General features: G+C 34.6%; 1 pseudogene; it reads right to left on the bottom strand.

Annotated features, from left to right (window-relative positions):
• Window positions 1-9,416: 9,416 nt before the first annotated feature.
• On the bottom strand, window positions 9,417-9,535 carry LOC120612127 (uncharacterized; annotated as a pseudogene).
• Between the last annotated feature and the right edge of the window lie 680 nt (window positions 9,536-10,215).

Here is a 10,215-nt window from a genome sequence, read left to right on the forward strand (position 1 = left end):
AAATAGACTCGTCTGTCTTCACTGCACATTGGAGGTGAATCTTGTCAATTCAATTACTTTTAGAATAATCTTGTAGAAATGGTATTGGAAATATTTTTAGGAAGTACGATTTAGTAACCAAAATGATCAGGATAGTTGGACCTCAAACTTTTGTTCTAGTTAGACTGGTAATTTTAAGGATCATATCAGATGAACTCTTCAGCAATCATATCAGTTACCTACCTCTCAGACAAGATCACTTATGGCTAATTGCATAAGAGATATCCACAAAGATGTATTTACTGCCTTTCAGAAACTGACAAAGTCTGGGAGACACTGACTTTACCAACTGTAAAAACAAGTTGCAGCCCGGAACGTGACGGTGTTCAAAATAGATGACAAGGGGAAATGCAAGATTAAACGGAATTTGGAAAGAATAGCTATATTGTATTTATATGCAGATAGAACTATAAGATATAGTCATAAGAAAACAGTAATGAGCAGAAGTAATTAATTTGATTGCTATTGATTTTTTATTACAAAATGATACTATGTTATGAAATTTTTCACTTTTTCATTTGTTCAAGAATAACTTATTTCATTGAACATGTGTATATTGAGAGCTTAGTTCTTATGAGGCACTATACCTTGATTAGACTAAAGGTAAATCAAAACATCTGAAACACTTAACTGACAAAAAAATGAAAAATTTTAAATTATATATATATATATTTTAACTAAGTATAAAAGAGCTTATGTAATATATAATGAATTTGTCCAGTTACTTTATTTTGCAGGTTCAAGATCTAGGGATTAAATTATTTGCCCAAAGACATCTAGTTTTTCGGACTTAATTTGGCAACTAAAACCTGTATACCTCTACTCCTTTCCTAGTGCACTTTTCACTATTCCCGACACTGGCATTACTTTCATTGTTCCTTAAAACACCCTTAAAGCCCAGGTTTTAAACCTTGGGCTTTAGGATCCAACTTAGGCTATTTTTATGAGGCCACCTGAGCTTCCAACCTGTGTTCTCAACACTTTTCCTAAGAAGTAGCCAGTTTATACATCCTTAGCCTGAGATCATGGCATACAAGTAAACATACAGATAATGAAACAAACAAACCACTACCATTTCTTTTCCTGAGAAAATGAGGAGAATCATAATGCATAGACCCGATGTTGGAGTTAGGAGACTTGTGCTCAAAATTCAGTTCTGTACCAGGTGACCTTGGCCAAGTCATGTCAACTCCCTCCATGAGGCCAACAACTTATCTGACTCTTATTTGATTTCATCTGCTATCTTCATGTTAGGAAGCCACAGTCTAATAGATAATTAGGAAATGAACACTGAACTTTTTCAGAGCTCAAGAGTTTTTCTGAGGGCATTTGAAGAGGGGGCCTATTTTCTGTTAATTATTCTGTTGGCATAAATACTCAATTCAAATAAGTAGCTTTACTGTTTTGCTGATGCAAATAAATGGCTGATTGTGATTCTTACTAAAATCCATACACTTTCTTATGAGACGACAATTGTGCCTTTATGCATACGCCTGTTTTTGATCATAGCAGAAGGTATTTAACTCTCTGCAACAGTCTCAGAATTACTGCATTTAGTGTTTCTCAACAAATGTGCCTTTTGATATAAAATGTCATTGTAGAAATTCAAAGTTATAATAAGATTCTGCACAAAGCACTTTACATTCCACAGAATAACTGGAGAAAGGAAGTGTTATTCAGTAGCAACGCAAAGCACTAATTGCAATATTTCAAAGAAAACCTTTCTTTTTCTCAAAACCTGTAAGTCTATTAATCCTAGAATTATAATTCATTCTAAAGATATTTTAGCACAAGCTCAAAAATATAATATAATGTCTGTAATATAATTAGTAATCCAATAAAATATTTTGCTCTAAATTATTTAATAAATGTACTATGTGAGTAATAATATTCTTCAAATGAATTCCAGAACAATTCTTCAGTTTCTTCCTTCAGAATAATTGCATATAATTCTTAAAAATATATTGGAGATCAAAAGACTGCAGTCTTTATTTTCTTGAATTAGATAGCACAGAGGCTAACGATAGTCTGCAATGAAACTGCTAGATGTCTAGGTAGAAAATAATAAAGGATGGAACTTAAAAGCTTCTAGAAATTTAGCTGAATGAAAATCCTCAGATTGTGCTTTTTAGCCTCTGTTTCACCACAACTAACAGTGAAGCAGCAGAATCTGCTTTTTTACCCTCCTTTCACAATCAAGCTACCAGTCTAATTCCTAGTTAAATAGATAAACATGTTTTGAAGCTTAAATGGCAAAGTCCCATCAACAATCAATACTCTACTCAATACCAGGAATCCATTAATGTTATCAGAATCCTTTATTTTTATGGTGATTTATTTTGTCTATCATCCTCTGAGCTCAATATGGAAAAGATGTAAGCTCTCCTATCTGCAAATTCTCAAAGAGGGGAAAAAAAATCTCTTGTGTCATTATAATGAGAGACAGTGGGTATCTTCCTACATAAGAGAGTATGTAGGCATATTCATATTCTTTCACTTCGTAGCTCTAGAGAATTATCTGCTTTGTTTCATGAAGCATCACTAGTTATGTAAAAAAGGGATGCAATTTGACAAATTTAGCATAAATACTGGTCAGTTTTATTCTGGTGACATTTTAGTGCCCTGTCTTTTAGACATTCCTTTTAATGCTGTCAGTATTTACAATGGAACATCACAAGCATAATTTTACCACTGAAAATCAATTTCATGTAAATGCCATTCTCTTGAAGTACTGGTGATGAAAGACCTTTCTCCAAATTCTCTCTCTTTGCATATTACACTGTTTTGCTCTGCAGTTTATTACCTGTGCCTTCAGCCACACAGACATTGGGTGAATGAGAGAACGACCTAGTGTGCCAATTAGTCTCAGAAAACCTCTTCTTTAAAATTGCTTATAAGTGTTGGAGATTATCATATTTAAGAGATTCCTAACATAGACTAAGTTTATCACTGCTGATCTTGGTATGGTCATGCAAAATACAATGTTGTTCAAGCTTATGTGACCTTCTTATTATGAGTTAAATATTTTCATTTTATTCTATATCATGCATGTTGTATTTCTAGCTGGTCACTCTCTTAATCTGTGACATGTATTGCTGATCCTACTTTCCCCTCTTTTCTTTCTGTTCCTCTCGTGTAAATTTTCTTGACAACCAGCTTTGATAAACATTACCTTTTCTCCAAAGGCCACCCCTGGTTTATTCTTTCTTGTAAAATGCTCCTAAATTACTCTTAAAGAGTGACTTACGTTCAACTCTAACACAGTTTTGTGCATAGGTGGCCTTCAATAATGTGAGATCCTGGAACTCTTATGACCTATAAGGTAGGATTTGATTATGTGTTAATGATTTTATGCTAGAGTGCTGGCTATAAATACCAACCCACAATTTTAAGATATGGAAAAAGTACCAACTTTCTTTATCTCTTTTAATTAGTGAATTTCCCTTTTTATTGATTCACTGAGTGAACAACACACAATTCCAGTGAAGATTTATACTGCCCCCTTTCCCACCATTTTTCCAAATTCTGCAGAACTTGATGCCAAAGCCTTGGGAAGTTCTCCGGTAGACGTTGGAGCATTCATTACATCCTTGATGTTCTGTATCAAAACTCGATACACTGCCCCATCAAATGCTTGGACGTTCAATTGTAGGGGAGGAAAATAATTTTTTCTCTACCTTTCTAAGTTCTTGGCTGACACTCGTGTAATAAAAGACAGATTAATAAGAGAAAAACAAACAGAAGTTTCTTAACATATATCCCTCATGTATATATGGGAGATACACAGAGAAAAATAAATAACTCCCCAAAGTAGCTTAGAATTGGAGCTTAAATCCATCTTAATAAGGAAAAGGAAGGGAGTATGAAGGCCTCTTAGGGGAGAGCAAATTATTTTTAGAAAAGATAAATTAGCCCTTAGAAGAATAGATAGGAGATATGATAATGTATGACAAAGTGTTTGGATATGATGTCGACTTCTAGTCTCCTCTCCATGATAAGAGTCAATCTTTCCTGGTTAATGAAACTCCTGGGAGGGTATTTATAATAAATTAGTTCTTTTTAGAAGATCTGTCTTTAGGCAGTTAAGGAGAGTTCAGAGAGCCTCTCCTTGCAGTTGCTGTTTTTAAAGTGCCTACAGCTCAAAAAAATTAGTATGCCAAAGTGACATATTTTGGGGTGGCATATTCTGCTTGCTTCACATCTAATTAGGGTGCTTTGGAAATGCATCTGTATATTATCATTATGGCCCTCACAGGTCCATTGCTCTCCCTGCTATCTCTATATCACTTTTGGACAAATGGCCACTGCTCTGTGCTCCTGCGCCATAAAAGGGGAAGAAATCGCAGTGAAACTTCGGGAGACCATGTTTGCCTACATGCAGCAGATGGCCATTCCTCTCCCATATCTCTATCTGGAAAGAGTTCTGCTTCCTCCCAGTGTCTTTATCTGAGAAGTAAGATCAGGTCTCTTGCTTTCTGATCCCACAAACATTCCATACTATTTTGTTATTTTTCATTCATGGTACCAGATCCTCTTCGTTGGAGTGCATCAATATATAAGCACTTGTCAATTCCCTTTAGTCTCTCCGTCTCTGTCCTTGTCCTTAGGAGTCTGTTCTAATGTGGATGGGTGAGGGCTGGGAGCATTGCAGGCTTAATCTTTGTTGTCAGGCTTTTGTAAAAACTTTTGTCTGTGTATGAATTTTCTGCATTCAAAAGACTACGAAGAAACATATTTTCCCTCTACTTAATGACATCATAATCTCATATATAAAGGGAAAATCATAAGTATTTATACTTAGATAAATATTTAAATATGGAGGGTAAGGTTAGAGGGAGAGGAGAAATAGTGGAAAATATGTGTAAAAACTCAAATAAATAAAAACTTCTATGATTTAGTGTGCCAAAAATATTCTGATACATGACTTTTTACCTCTCATAATATGCAATAAGCTCCTTGAAAACTAGAGACAGATTTAGTGTTGGATTTCCTATAATACCCAGGACCATAATGCACAGTCAGGATTTATTAAATTCCTGATACATGACTGACTAATGGTAAAACATTTATTTTTCAATAAATGCAATTCATTGCCAAATTACTAGAAGAATGCATACTTTAAAATAAGACTTATTTATTATGTTTATTAACATAACAAAAAGTTATGTAGAACTAGACAATAAATGTGCTGAACTTATCTTCTAACTGGAGAAATTTATAAGCTTCTGAAATATGTGTACTTTTTGCCATGTGCAGAGAAATTGAGCTTAAGAAAACTTACATGCCGGAACCATTTCTTTAACCAAGAAAACTGAGAAATGATACAGGACATGAAAGATAAAAATTTGAGCAGTCATTGGTTTTAATAAAACAGCAAAATGCGCTTAGCACTATGGAAGTTAACATAAGTGGAGCCATTTTAAAGTGGAGCCAGAGCAACCTTTCCAGAGGAACTGCCTTATATGTTGTGCTCCTTGAACCTTTGGACTGTTTGAACTGGGCCAGACTTTCGTACTAGAACTAACGAACATTGTCTTCCAAATAACTTTTTGTAAAACTAACAGGAAAGCAGACATCTTGATCGGAAGAACTGATTATGGACTCCATATCTGAAGATAGAATTTATAATCAGCCATATGTACATGTACTGCTAAAGAGTAACTCGGCTTGTTAGCACCAATAGAAATTCCTTTCTTCTATTCATGGAATTATTCTTTTCCTTTTTGCATAAAAAGTTCCTTGTCCTCACCTGTAATTGGGACACTGTTTGGGTTTCTGCATGAATCTATGCTTCCAAAATTATAATTCTTTGATCCCAAATAAATACTTGTTTCTTCTCATTTTGGCTTTTATTTTTAGGTTAACGAGACTTATGTGCAATCCTCGCATACATGAATTCCCAACACTTTGAATACAGATGTTGGATAAAATTTTTTCCCCTAGATTTGAGAAACTTTCTTCACAGTTATAAAAAGAAATTTGCTACATATAATCATCATGGAGATTCTGTGCCCCAGCTTATGAAATTAGATATAGTCACATCTCAGATAATTAGACAAGATGAAAATAGGTTTTTTTTTTTTTTATGCCTTCAGCAATTTTGAATTTTACCTTTTTTGGCCATCACGATGTAGTGATTAGGCAGAATTTAATGAGAGAAATGCCTCTGACATTAAAATCACCTCTAATGTTGGTACTTGTTTAATTACTTGACAATGAGCAGCATGATAGCCTCTGCAAGTAGGTATTTAATAAAGATGTTGAATTTAATACACTAACATACCTTTCTTAGGTTTCTTTGATTATTCTGACTGCTTATTTTAGTTATATTGACTTCACTACTAAGCCAGGACTCATTTGCAGATTTCATCCCTGAATTGACCATTTAGGTAAACTTCGTTCCATAGCCAGAGGGCACACCATTTTACACTAGCAACCAGCTCACTTAGTTCTCCTGTTGGCAATCAGCACTACAGAGGAGAAGCAGGTAACTTCATGATAATCTATCTTCCTACTGCTAAAACAATCCTAGATCCAAGTGTAGGGGTGGTGGGCTATTAGAGAAGCAGGACAGGAAAAATTCCTCGAGTTGGGGCGTGGGGAGAGAATTCAAACCCTGCGCCGAGAGAGAAAAGGGTTCTTGGCTGGGTGCAAGAAAAAATTTAAATGTTCGCCAAAGTCAGAGTCAGAAAGAAAGTTTGTTAGAGAAAGGGTAACTGCATAGACAGAGCATGGGCTCCTCTCAGAGGCTGAGAGTGAGAGAGCCTAAGAGAGACTCAGAAGGACAGAAACAATGGAAAAAGAAGGGGGCAGTGAGAGAAACAGAGTAAAGACACTGAGTGGGACTGAGAGAAAGACACTGAGAAGAACCTGAGTGTTTGGGGGAATTCAGATTATATATCATTCTTTAGTTGCTGTGAATTACGGATTAAAGACTTTGTTTACACATTTTCCTTTCCTATGGGCATACAATGAGAGAGGATAAGAATATGTGGTGAGAAAAAGGTGAGAATATATAGCGTGAAAGGCCTGCTGGCAATTCCCAGCCTTTGATCCATAGGTTACCCATGGTTTTAGCCATAGAGAATGAATGATTTTATTTTGTATAGGGTTCCACTTAAAGACTCTGTTTTTCTGTTTTCCCTACACAGTGTTGGAAATGGTTTGTTAGCAACTCCAGCAGAAATCTTCCTTTGTTCTGAAGGTGTCCTCCTGGTCTGGCTGCGGGGCTGATCAGCATATTGCAGTCTCTGAATATATTTTGTTTTAACATTCAGTTCTCTTGTCTTCCCTCTACTTTATTAGGACCTTCAGATAGGAAGGACAATTTATATTTAAATTAATTAATTATAAATCACTGGTTTACGCATGCAACAGCTCAAAGACCTTAATATAGGACACTCAAGAATCTATCTTATTTAGACCAAACCATGAATTACAAAAAGTGGATGCTTAGAAGTTTAAAGCTGCAGAAATGATTCTTTATTAGAGGTGTTCATATTTGTGCTGTTCTCCTGTGGCGTACTTCATTTTGGTCTGCATTTTGTACATTTTGTTGTTTTGTTCACTATGGCTTTTGAAAATTAAGGGTTCTCTGTGTATATCCTCAAGTAGACTCATGATTTAAAAGTATAATCATGCCACTTAACATATAAAAATATCAAAGGAAAAATATAAAAGCATTTTCACAAACAGCTATATATTAAAAAATAAACAAACAAACAAACATGACTAAACATTTAAATACTTTACAGACATTATTCCATTTAATTCTCAACTCTGTGCTAGGAGTTCAGAGAAGTTTAAGTAGTACGGTGTCTTTATATGTCTTCAGGAATCCTGGGGAGAATTTATGAAGAAGATTTTTTGGAAGAAAGATGTTTAATTTATTGCATCTGTGATAACAATACCTACCTTTTGATCTTGCCCTTTAAGTTAAATAAGATGGTACATGAGAAGAGTGGGGCTTGTATTCTACACGTAGTGCCCCCACCAAATGCTTGTGTTTTATCTTCTCTTCCTTTTTCTTCCCATTCTTTAAAATGGCCCTTTTTTCTCAATAGCTTACATGACTGTTTCTGGCCTTCGTCACCCCTGCTTTGATGACCCTCTCTATTTCTTACCCCAGAAATCATTGCCGTCTTCTTTAGTTCCTGTCAAAGGTGGTGGATTTTATTTTCTAAGAGGAAGAGTTCTCACCCTATAGTTCTGTAGAGTATTCCCCATGCACCCCTTCCCCCTCAATGACTTGACCTCTGATGGGATTCAGACAAGGTTGCCCCCAAACATGCCACTTTGGCAGACTGATTATTTTAAATTAAAGTTACTTAAAAAACAACAGGTGCAAGAAAGACATCCTGACCTCCTTTGTCCCTCAGAAAGCAGGAAATAAATCTCCCATGTGAAAGGTGCCCTCCTGCACCTGATGGGTAGAAGGCATCCGTATCACCAGAGATGGGGAATTCAGAGCCACCGAAAGTTATATAAACAAACCTTGTTTCTTCCTCACTAATTTAGTATCCCAAGCTCAAACTCCTCTATCTTGTCAATTCTTCACAAATTTATTTATTTATTTATTTATTTATTTATTTATTTATTTATTTATTTTGTCTAAATGGTATAAAAGCCACCTGCTTTGATCACTTCTCTGAATCTACAAACTTCTATGAGCTCCCTTATATACGAAATTAAATTTGCTTTTTTTCTCTGTTAATCTGTCTTATGTCAATTTAATTATTAGGTCAGCAAAAGAGCCAAGAAAAGAGAAAGAAAAAAGTTTTCCTCCCCTATACCTCCAAGCTTTTGTTGTGCTTTGGATCACCAAAAGGTGGTCTAACTCTTTCACATTTATATGATTACAGGATATAAACCAGGAGTGTCTCTTATGCTCTTTGCATTGCCCTTCACTATGCTGGTAACTGTCTTCTCCTCTTCTTCTTGAGTTCCTTGGAATAAAAAATAGATCCACTGAGTCTCCCTTTACTGAGAGCAGTAGTTCTCACATTGTTTTATTTATTTATCTATCTATCTATCTATCTATTTATTTATTCATTCATTCATTCATTCATTCATTTTTTAATTGAAGAATCGATTTAATTTTTTTCCTCCTGTCTACCTCCCTCCTTCCCCCTTCTTCGATTTTAGGACCTCTTAAAAATTTTTGAGGACTATAAGGGATTTCTTTTTTTTTTTCAACGTAGTTATATCTATTGGTAGTTACCATATTAGAAATTAAAACTAAAAAGAATTCCAAAATATTCCTTTATTATCTATTTTATTTTATTTATTTTATTTAGTTTTAGGCAAGGCAACCCTTAGTTGACCTCACAGATTGCAAGGACCTTGTCAGTTTACAATCCATTATTTTTTATTTTTTATGCCAATAGCACCTGATCTTCTTAGGTGGTCTCCCATCCAAGTACTAACCAGGCCCGACCCTGCTTAGCTTCCGAGATCAGCCGGGATTGGGCTTGTTCAGGGTGGCATGGCCGTAGACTATTATCTATTTTAAAGTAATAATAAAGTATTGGTTAAATACCATATTTTTATGAATATAACTATGTTTTCTAAAGAAAAAAGTAGTGAGAAGAATGACATATTTTGTATTTCTCAAATTCTTTTAATGACTGGCTTAATAGAAGACAACTGCATTCTCATATTTACTTCTGCATTCGGTCTATTACTATCTGGTAGTTACATAAAGTATATGAAGAAAATTTGGTCTCATACAGATATATATTTGGAAAGAAGGAATATTTTAATGTCTTTTAGATAATTGTATATGTTATTCCTTGATACGATACTGAAACTCAACAAGTGGTAATTTCTTAAAAGCTAATTAAAATATGAAGTCTGAAATGCTAAAAATGAACTTTTTCATTCTTTGTTTTATAATGACCCACTAGTCTATCTTGTAGTTTAAGTGGATCATGCATCCTACATGATTTTATAGTATCATGCATAGCTCTTTTCTTCTAAATGTTGACACATTTCATTTTACAGCATTCAAAAACATATTAGTTAATAATACTACAGATTTTATCAGGAAAAGTCTAAGTATTGGGAAGATATCAAGCTCAGTATGGATACAAATTTTCCAAAATTCTAATATTTATTTGACAAATTTATCATTGAAAATACATACTGTCAATTGTTTTCCCTGATGCTAAAGGCTTA

Source organism: Pteropus medius, unplaced genomic scaffold, assembly GCF_902729225.1.
Source record: "Pteropus medius unplaced genomic scaffold, Ma_sr-lr_union100, whole genome shotgun sequence".
Taxonomy (NCBI): domain Eukaryota; kingdom Metazoa; phylum Chordata; class Mammalia; order Chiroptera; family Pteropodidae; genus Pteropus; species Pteropus medius.